Source organism: Pocillopora damicornis, chromosome 9, assembly GCF_964200805.1.
Source record: "Pocillopora damicornis chromosome 9, jaPocDami1.2, whole genome shotgun sequence".
Lineage (NCBI taxonomy): Eukaryota > Metazoa > Cnidaria > Anthozoa > Scleractinia > Pocilloporidae > Pocillopora > Pocillopora damicornis.
The window spans coordinates 2,125,464-2,135,304 of record NC_142678.1 but is presented as its reverse complement, the minus strand read 5'-3'; the positions used below and the strand labels follow the sequence as shown (position 1 = coordinate 2,135,304).

The following is a 9,841-nucleotide window of genomic DNA, read 5'->3' as shown; positions in this document are numbered from 1 at the left end:
TTATTGATATCGCAACACCTAGCTGGCTCATTGAATAGAGCACAGTAGGTCAAAGGATTGGGCCTAGGCCCGATTTTACTCATGATCTTAGAATAACTGTGGAAAACATGCTATAAACGCTATCTGCAAATGGTAACACATTCTTATCTCCTGGCACGGGTTGTTCAGAGCAGGGTTAAGATAACCCAGGGTTGGTGAAAAAATTTGATTTCAGGTCTAAAAGCTTGCAATTTGATCGTTAGATGCTCTAGAAGGAATTGAGAAAATTTTCTCCAAAAGGTTTTTGAACAAAGAAATAAAGAAACCTGGATTAAAACTTGAGCCTGGGTTAGCGCTAATCGGCCTTCGAACAAATGGGCCTAAGGGCGATGAGGAGATTGATAGCCATGATTATCGCAAGCAAGGGAATATGGGTCGCGTAGCTCCCAGCTTTGTGCTATGATTTTTATCTTTGTCTCAGTGGGTCCTAATCCGCACATCTCTGCCTAATTCCAGCTGGTGTAAACAAACAAGTAAACAAACGAATCATCAAGACTCGTTGTTGGAAGTGATTCTTGTTTTTAAGTCTCTATATAAAATGCTTACATAAGACTGAACTGTACTTTCGTGCGATAATCTTTATAACGCAGCAGTAAGTGGTTCTACTTGCTAAGTCTTCGAATAAACCACCCATTAATGACCACTCAAATGAGAGCTACTGTTTATCATACTTTGGAAGGTGGTTGAAACTCTATTTTTGCTTCGCGTATCAATGAAGCCTTTGTCAGCTTATATTTAGGTATTTTAGATTACTAATCTAATGATTAAGAGCATTGGTATGCTTCCTCCTGAGCTTTACCACTTTGATCCATTCACCCAGGAATAACCTCACAATACCGATACATTTCCATGACGAAAGTTGATGAGATGAAAGACAAGCATCAATCAAGGAAATTTTTATTGAGGATCGAGTTGTCAGCCAGATTGACAAGAAATGCATGTCAGTTAGGGCGGAAAATTGATAGTTGGATCTTCTGAATAAAAAGACTGAAGGACATGCACAATGTAAATCAGGTCAGCTAGGAAAAAAGCGTCTAAATTGCAAGAATGATACAAAGGAAAATAAAACCAAATGTTGACGGTCAAAGGTCAGACATGATTACTATGCCTTTCTATTACATCTGAGTCGCAGCCTCAGGCTTGTGTTCCCGTTTCATCGCCATTACCATAACGCACATCCTGAGGAAGGCACAAACAAAATGGATCGAGACCTCATTTGAGAATTTTTACTTTTTGAGCCCACTGAAATACCCCTTCGTCTAAAGAAGGAACAGAGCCTCTTATTTTCTGTATCGTCTATCCGTTTTGTTTAAAGATTTTGTAACCACGCTTTTCATGCTCTATAGCATCCACTGCAGGGAAATCAAGAAATGTTGTTTCAATAAGATGGAAAAACAGCTAAGTGGCTTTGATAAACCAAACACCTGAACTAACTTGTTCAAAGATAGATACTAATGATATCAATTTAAAATGACGGAATTGAAAACTCTATGCTTATTCTTTAAGACCCAATATTTTGTCTTACATAGCACCTTTAACCTCACTGTAATGTCAAATTATGGCCTTTAAAAGTTGACGATATACACCGGATAGTTTACAAATTTTTTTTGCTCTTGGCCTCTTCAACTGATCTAGATTTTTCGTCCTAAAGGAAATTGCTTAGACAATAATAATATTCCTCCTACAGGAAAGCTCTTACTCATCAAAATTGTGTTAGCATGATTTTCCATATTTGTGATAGCGGGGGGTTTGTTGCTTCGAGGCTTCAGATACACACGAATGCTGGCTCTCACGCAATCTCATGGAAATATGAATTCAATTACAGCTCTTTGCTTAAACGCATACTCCTCGGTCTGCAAAAATAATTCCTCGTAGAATAACATCAATAACAGTCGAATTGGAAAAGAAAAGAAAATACAAAAAGGTACGCAGGTCCGTGTGTCAGTTCGCATATTTGGACTCAATGACACAGCCATCTACGAATCATTCTCCGAGTATTACTGAACAATTTAAGGAAGAGAGCTAACAATTTTCAAGTTTCTTTCTGCTGCTTGAACAGATAATTGGCAAGATTTGCTCTCAGCATAAGTCTTTGTCTTTTCAAACCGCAAAAGATTTTTCCTGCAAACATCAAAACAAAACAAAATAAAAACAGACACACAAAAAAATCGTCAATCCTCATGATACACCTCTAGCAAACTTTTCATGTCATACTACATTTCATTCTTAATGGTAGGTCACATTTAGCTGGAAACATAACTCCGGCTTTGTTATTTCCGTGATTCCTTGAGTCTTTCAACTGTTTGGGTTCTAGCGTGCTCGAAAATGATATAATGATTTGTTCGGTTATTACTGCTTGAAAATATATCGCTTACAGGAGTAAACAGTCCGTTAATGGTCAAAGGCGAAAAAAAAAAAGACGGCAGAGAGGCAAGAATGAATTAAAGGGAAGAGGGATGATAAAAGTTGAAGAAAAAAAGACAGATTTTAAATGACAAACTTAGTTTCTGTATTAAGCGGTTCAGCTTCATTGTGATCAGTTTACCATTAGCAAAAACTCTGTTTATCAACAGAATATCTTCTCATTCTTTAGAAGTAGGAAATGAATTGAATTTAATCATATAAGTTCCTTAAATTTGTCGTGATGACAAACTAGTGGACATTCAGCTCAGACTTCTAAAAGGAAACCACAGAGAGAAGACAGACAGAGTCTTCATTTAATGATAGATTTTATTTGTCACTTGGGGTTAAATTAAAGAGAATTCAAAACCACTGCATCAAAAAAACATCGTTAAACTCTGTGGGGTTAATCTGCCCTGAAAAGCTTCAGTAAGCAACAATGCTAAGCGCGAACGGCACGAAAATGCGTCGGGGAAGGATCCATTAATACCGTGTGGTGTGAAAGTTTTGCGGACGTTAATTTTTACGGATTTTACAATATGCCCTCGGTCGTAAATGAAGGTATTTCTGCAGACAAAAAAATCCCCAAGGTTAAACACCGCAAAAAATTTAGTTCTCAGTTAAGTCAATTAAGAATCCCTGAATGCGAAACAAGTGTTATTTGTAATTTTATGTATACGAACTCACTCGAATATGCATCCTTGTACTTCATCACTTTTCTATAGGTTGAAAAATATATTGTAAAAATTATATTAAAGGATCAAATCTCGAATGAAAAATTCGCTCCCGCCAAACACACAGAACCAACCAATCTGCTAAGTAAAACTCTAATTCTGATGCTGCACGACAGGAACACAAAAGTTGAACCTAAGATATCGATTCACTGCGTGATTAGGGCGCATAGAACAATCGCACCGTTTTGCACGAATTGCCTACTAAGCTACGGCCTAAAGCATCCGGCCTAAACCGCTGTTATGCAACATACCGTCTGGAAGATAATACGATATATCATGCAATAAATTGTTACATTCGGGACTTCCGAAGCTGGCTTTGATGCGTGTGCGTGGTTTTAAAATTGACTTACAGGAAGGAATCAGCTGTTTTGCCCACAGGGATGCACTTTGGACACAACTAATTAATTTTGTAAAGTTAAACCGGTTATTTTTAGAGGCAAAACAAAACAGAACAGAACGCAACAAAACGAGTTCAAAATAGCTGCTTTCTGAAAGAAAGTTAACAAATCAAACAGACACCTTATTTGAAAATCTGTTCATATTATGTTTGATTGTCTTTAAATGTCAGCTTTCGTTGTTGAATGAGACAAAATAGTTTGTTTTAGTTCTGTATCTAGCACTGAACAAAGAACTTTAACCTTTCTCATTTGAAACAGCTGCGAGAGTTGTGAAAACATTCTCCTAGGAGAGCAATAAACTTAATGGCTAAAATAATTGGACTTGAAACAAATTTCTTTAGCCTGCGTTTAATAATATATTTTATTTTACGTAAAATGTCGAGACATCTTCCTCAATTTCACCCTTTCATGTTCGCCAAACGAATGCCGGAAATAGGCAACAATTTGTTGAATGTATTTTTTATTTGCAGTCAGTGTGAAAAACGTGGGCTTCCATTGTAGATAAATAGAAGTTGTCCAACAAAGATAATTAAGTTTTGTTGAGGGAAGTCGATTGCTGTAGATCAGACATATCAGCGGTTTTAAAAGATAGAAAAAGGTAAGTCGTTTAACCCGTTTCTATTCAGAATATTAACAGAAAACTTTTAATATGGGCCTTTTTAAATAAGTTCGTTTAAGGGTTAAAACAAATGGTTTTAAATCAGTTTGCTGATATTCACTAAGCTGCTTCTTTTGCCCTTCGTTCTGCTTGCTAAAAGTATTTAACACAAAGAAAAATGTCTTAGATTCGACTTTATTGTATCATTATTTTCGTTTTTTTTCGAAATGCATTTCTAACAAGTTCATAATTTTTCTGATTATTCACATGTATCTTGCGATCAAACTAGTCGAGATGAGAGAAGGCTTTTCGTACCTTAAAATCTTAGTGTATTGCTGCCATGTTCGAATTGCCTTCCTAACATTTAAACCCACCCAAGCGTTTTCCGGTCTCCAGTTGCGAGATTATTTAAATTATGGAAAAACTTCTCAATATAGATTTTCGTGGAAGAGAATAAAAAAATAAAAATCAATGAAATAGAGATAAAAACTAAGTTCTTTTGAAACCGGACTATCAGGGCTGTACACGTTTTTTTTAATCGCTCTTGGTCATGGAAGCACTGCCGCCGATCACAGCCAACTGAAAGGTTTAAAAATGTATCTTGCGGACTCACATATCGTTACTTTTCCCCAGGGCGCCTTTTTAAAATTACTTTCGGTAGGCTATTTGAAAAGCTCTCAGGGAGAATACGGAAGGTGAATTTTTCTTGACCACGAATTCTAGAGAATAAGGAGCTTGCATACGCAAACCATTGCCAATGAAAATGTGATGGGGGAATACGTTCAGTGAGGAGAAAAAATAGTACTGCAGTCTCGTGTCAAAACTTTTTTTATTTCCTAGTTGCCCTACAAGAAATAAAAACCTCGAATCACTGCAAATTTTTTTGTTTCCGAAACTGGGAGCCCCGATGGCAAATTCGCGTTTCTACTGCGGACTCCAGGCACCGTTCACATGTAGTGCTAAAGGGATGATCTAGCATCGTTAATGGTCGTAGTAAAACAAACGCAGTGTGCTCTTCACAAAGTTCTTTGCATGAACGGTAGTTCGTCTTTACATCATAAAACTCCCCAAATATTACGTTTACAATAATTAGATTTACTTCCTCAGTTAAAAACGTTTATCTGAAATTTTACAAGAAGCAATGGATCACATTTTCCTTGGTGCTATAGCATTATAATCCTATACGGAATGTTGGGGGAACAATATAAAAAAAAAACATACGAGTCACTCGCCTTACAGCTCGCTATTCACAGTCATTTTATTTTTTAGTTTTATGACTATGCAGTGGTACTTCGCTCAACGAAAGATATGATTAATAAACCAAACCCGAAAGTGGCGCTTTGATATTGTAAATAAAATTTTATTGTTCAATGCAACCTGCAAGTGAGAAAAACATCTTCAAAAAACTGAAGTCATTGGCAAGTCATTAGAGAATGCTTGACATCTCAGCTTGGCTTTCCAGTCCACAAAACCAACTGCAACTTAACACCACCTCAAAGATGTCGTTGTTAAAGTAGCTCTTTTGTGCACATCAGGGGCCATTAGCGTTTGATCTGACGAAAGAGCTTGTTAGCTTTTGCAATCCTGCATCAAAATGAATACACGTTAGCAAGCGTCGATCACAAAGTCAGTGGAGGAAATTTAACCTGCCATTGTATGGGAAGATTGTTGAAACTTTTGATTAGCAGCTGCCATTAACTTTAACATGAAAATGAGGTAACTAAAGACGTTTTTAGGCTATTAGTTGAGGGAACACCTGAAATGTAGGTGATAATTCACTTGGTTTTGAAAACCGTATTATTGCGTGAGACTCCTGCTGCTTTCAATTTAATTTCAACCACTGCATGTTAAAATAAAACAGTTTCTGAGTTAATTGATTTTAGAACGCTTGTGTACGAATTGAGCTTATGCCGGATAATTTTTCACACGGGAATCCATGTTAACAGTATGGATGCACAAAATCAGTGACAACGACACAAACATTGTATGAAGGAAAGAAAAACAATGAAGTTATGAATCGAGTACGGTAAGAGCCAGCTACCGTGAAAGAACATTGCGGTAGAAATCTTCTTAACGGCGAGCAACTAATTAAATTAATAGCGAATCGCGTATAATTTACTTCTGATAAGTTAAGTGATCGTGCTGATCAATAACATTTCATTTCAATCTGAAATTTGCTTTTTTTTTTTTTTTAAATGGTTTAAAATCTTGTTATCCACCCGGCATTTTTGAATCCAGTACATGTACACAATCCTTAGGGCAGAACTAATTCTTGCGTACCTCTTCGAAGGGTCTCGGCAAGTTATAGCGTATGCAGAAAAAAGCCAGAAAAAATTCAAGCTTCGACGGGATTCTAAATCAAAACCTTGTTACCAGAGACTAGTCGGGCGCTACTATCAATTGAGTTGCGAGGTTACTTGTTGGGAACGAGGTATGCGTTATGGGAGTTGAATGAATGAATATAAAGTTACACGAAGAAACAATGATTGTGACGCATAATTATGACAATTTTTAATGATCTTGTCCCTTTTTTTCCTCAGAAGTTGTGTCATGAAGTCGTCCAGGCCTCTCTTCGTTTTCCTGTTCATCTTACTCCTCTGTAATTTAATTATGACAATCAACTCCGAAAGCAATAAACCTTTTCGATTTCACTCCCGTCGTTGGATTCTGCGAAGAAATAAACAAAAAAAGCCAGATACCAAGAGCAATGGGAAAAGATATGTGGGGTCGCTGTCAGAAGACACAAGGATGGAAACGACAACAAGGGATTCACCGAATGTATCAGAGTTAACGGACGCTGTTTTTATTTGAAGAAAGACGTAGTAAGTGGAAGTATCGTCTTTTTATGCCGTTTGCGTGTGTATTACGCGGTTTAAACAAAAATTAGTGACATACGCGGCGCAGGCATCTCTATCAGTGGTTTCTTAACTCAAGCAAAGATAATCTCCCCTTGTATAACCGTAATTTATTCGTTGCATATATGCGTAACTGAACAGACATACAGCAAACTATATTATAACATGAACAGGAAAATAAATTGCAGTGACACAGAGAAAACATGAAGATTCCCTCAACACTCAACTGATTATCGCCTTAACTCTTCTTTGACCCCCAAAAGTGACTAAAACCTAATTTTTCCTTACAATATCAATCCCGACACACACAATTCTGGCACGAGAATAAAGGAATGATCAGCAACTAAAGAACCTCTTCACTACTGAACAAATTATCCTTATTAGCACCTTAGGAAATGTCTAGAGAACAGTATAAGGAATATGCATACTGATGTCAGGGCGCAGACAGCTAACTCATTCTTTTGCACTTTCAAGTACATTCTAAACCTGATAAACAATAATTTTTTTCATTGCATTTCACAGGTCAGGAGAGGAAGGATGACAAACTATAGAATATGTTAAAACATAGGAATACTAATTTACTTGCAAATCAGTGAACATTTTAATATGATTGTTCATTTTATCGATGCCCTAATTATATGTCGCTAAAACTTCGCTACTTGAAGAGAACGCGGCCACTGATTTGTTATCTTAAATGAGGGAGTCATAAACAAGCCACGGTACGCTACAAATGTAAGGGCTAGCATTTGCCTAAAAATTCAGCATTGGAGCTATTGATAATTTCTTAAACGCGTAGTAGAGAAGAAGTTGTAAGTGCTTCATGGGGACCGTCTTGATAAAGTATACCTAAGTGCTACAAATAAAAGTTTAAGTCTTTGGAAAAGTTAGCAAAGTTGCAATGATCAATTCATCATGAAACTGTCCCTCAAGGGGATGAGAAATTTTGCGCGGGAAATTGACGCGCAACTGTCCAAAATTGAACCACTTACGCATGCTTGACGTTTGACCGCTGTGTTGCCACGGAGACTCTGTGATGAGTGGGTGGGCTACTTTCATAGGTGATCACAGGCTAAAATTTTCAAAACAATCGAAAATGATTAATTTTAACATCGCTGTTAACTGTAACAGAAAGAATTTAACTTTGAGTCGAATAAGCTATCATCTCATTGAGACACTCTGCTTGGATCAGCAGTTTCGAGAGTGTTGAGAGAGTAAGATTAGTAGAGATATAAAATTTGAACTCGGTAGTAAAATTGAAGAAAAAAAGTGTTTGTAGCGGTCTTGTCTCGAGAGAGAGGAAAATGGAAAAAAAATCTGATTTCCCGTCAGGTATGGAACCTCAGACTTCCTAGGACCCCGAAGGCCTTGAGGGAGTTAATTCCATTACCTTGGGCTTAACTCCAGCCACTGCAGGAGGCCGGACAACGAGAGCCAAGAGAGACACTTTATCCTCTCTCACAAAGGCGCGTTGTAAATAAGGCATGAGATCTTAGATGTGTCGGTTATATTCAACTGAAGGGAAAACCATGAGCAAATTGAAACCTTTATCGAAGAAAAAACACAGAAACTCGTCGAAGAAACTGTGAGCGACATGACAGTATTTCAACTTAATTTTTTGCCAATAAATATAGGTACGTAGAAGTTTGAGACTTTCCGGCAAGTAACCTTGGTCTTTGGCGCAGTTTCATCAATGATATCCACAAAAAGTGAAGTCTAGTGGGGATGAAAACGCTATTGAGATTTCAACAAAAGGCATAAATGGCAAATCTCCTCTTCATCATTGTCGTGGTTAAAATTTCACTTACCTTCTGCCAGACGTCAACCGGCACAACCGAAGAAGAGAAGAATATACGAAGTTTGCAGGTCTTGCAGAGTCTTCCTGAACAATTACGTGAAAAACGCAAGAGGGAAAACTGTCATACTTCTTCAATAAAACATCACAGAAAGTTAAGAACGCGTAAGATTCCTTGGATTCATGCAAATGTACCCAAATATTAGAATTTCGCCAGAGTTAGATTGGAGCTGTAGTTCACATCGATAAATTCCCTGGCTACAAAACGAGAAAATTTTAAATCAGCCTCTAGGAACAGAGAATGTAAACGGCTGAGAACTTTCTACTGGCAGCAAAATGTCTGGTTGCTAGTTGTTAATCTTCAACGGGCCAGCAAAGATGACGAAGACTGAATTATTCCGAATGGTGCACTTCGTAACGCTTTATTTAAATTTTCTTTTATCAGAAATTTTTGTCAAATTTCCTTCGCTTTTTGTAATACATATATGCTTGAATATTTACTACAACTGTAGTAACAATCCTTATCGAAAACCAGGATATATTCTTGACGATTAACGCGTTAGTTCGCCGGCCTGAGTTATGCAGTTTGAAATGGGTTTCGAAAGATGAATGAAAGACAGTGCGTGCGCATCACCGAGCGTTAAGTGACGTCTCCCGATTCTACCCTTACTTTTTTCCGTTTTTTCTTGTTCTGCTTTTCCTTTTTTTTCTATTTTGTCTCTCTTTGTTTGTTTGTTTGATTGTTTTTTTTTTATTGTTCAATAACCACAACCTTTACCGTTCGGTCGCTGCCTCTCAAACCTTGGCCCGGTAAGGACCTCAGTAGGCTGTCAAGTAGTTAAACTTTGACTTCTGCAAAACCCGGATCTATGCCTATTAGACCGTTAATTGTTAGTGATAACTTTACCATCCATAAGAATTATACCCCTTCAGAAGCCCCTGGGCTCCTGACCCCTTCTATCAACTCCAAAGTTATCTATTAATTCCATGGCAAATAGTGATATTGGGGAGCTAATTGCATCCAC

The 9,841-nt window shown here is 37.4% G+C and overlaps 1 long non-coding RNA gene across 1 annotated transcript; it reads left to right on the top strand.

Moving 5' to 3' along the window:
* Positions 1-4,054: 4,054 nt before the first annotated feature.
* LOC113687047 (uncharacterized) lies at positions 4,055-7,909 on the top strand. The gene is made up of 3 exons (XR_003447708.2): positions 4,055-4,169; positions 6,710-6,991; positions 7,547-7,909. It is a non-coding gene; the product is annotated as an uncharacterized LOC113687047 (long non-coding RNA).
* The last annotated feature ends 1,932 nt before the right edge of the window (positions 7,910-9,841 follow it).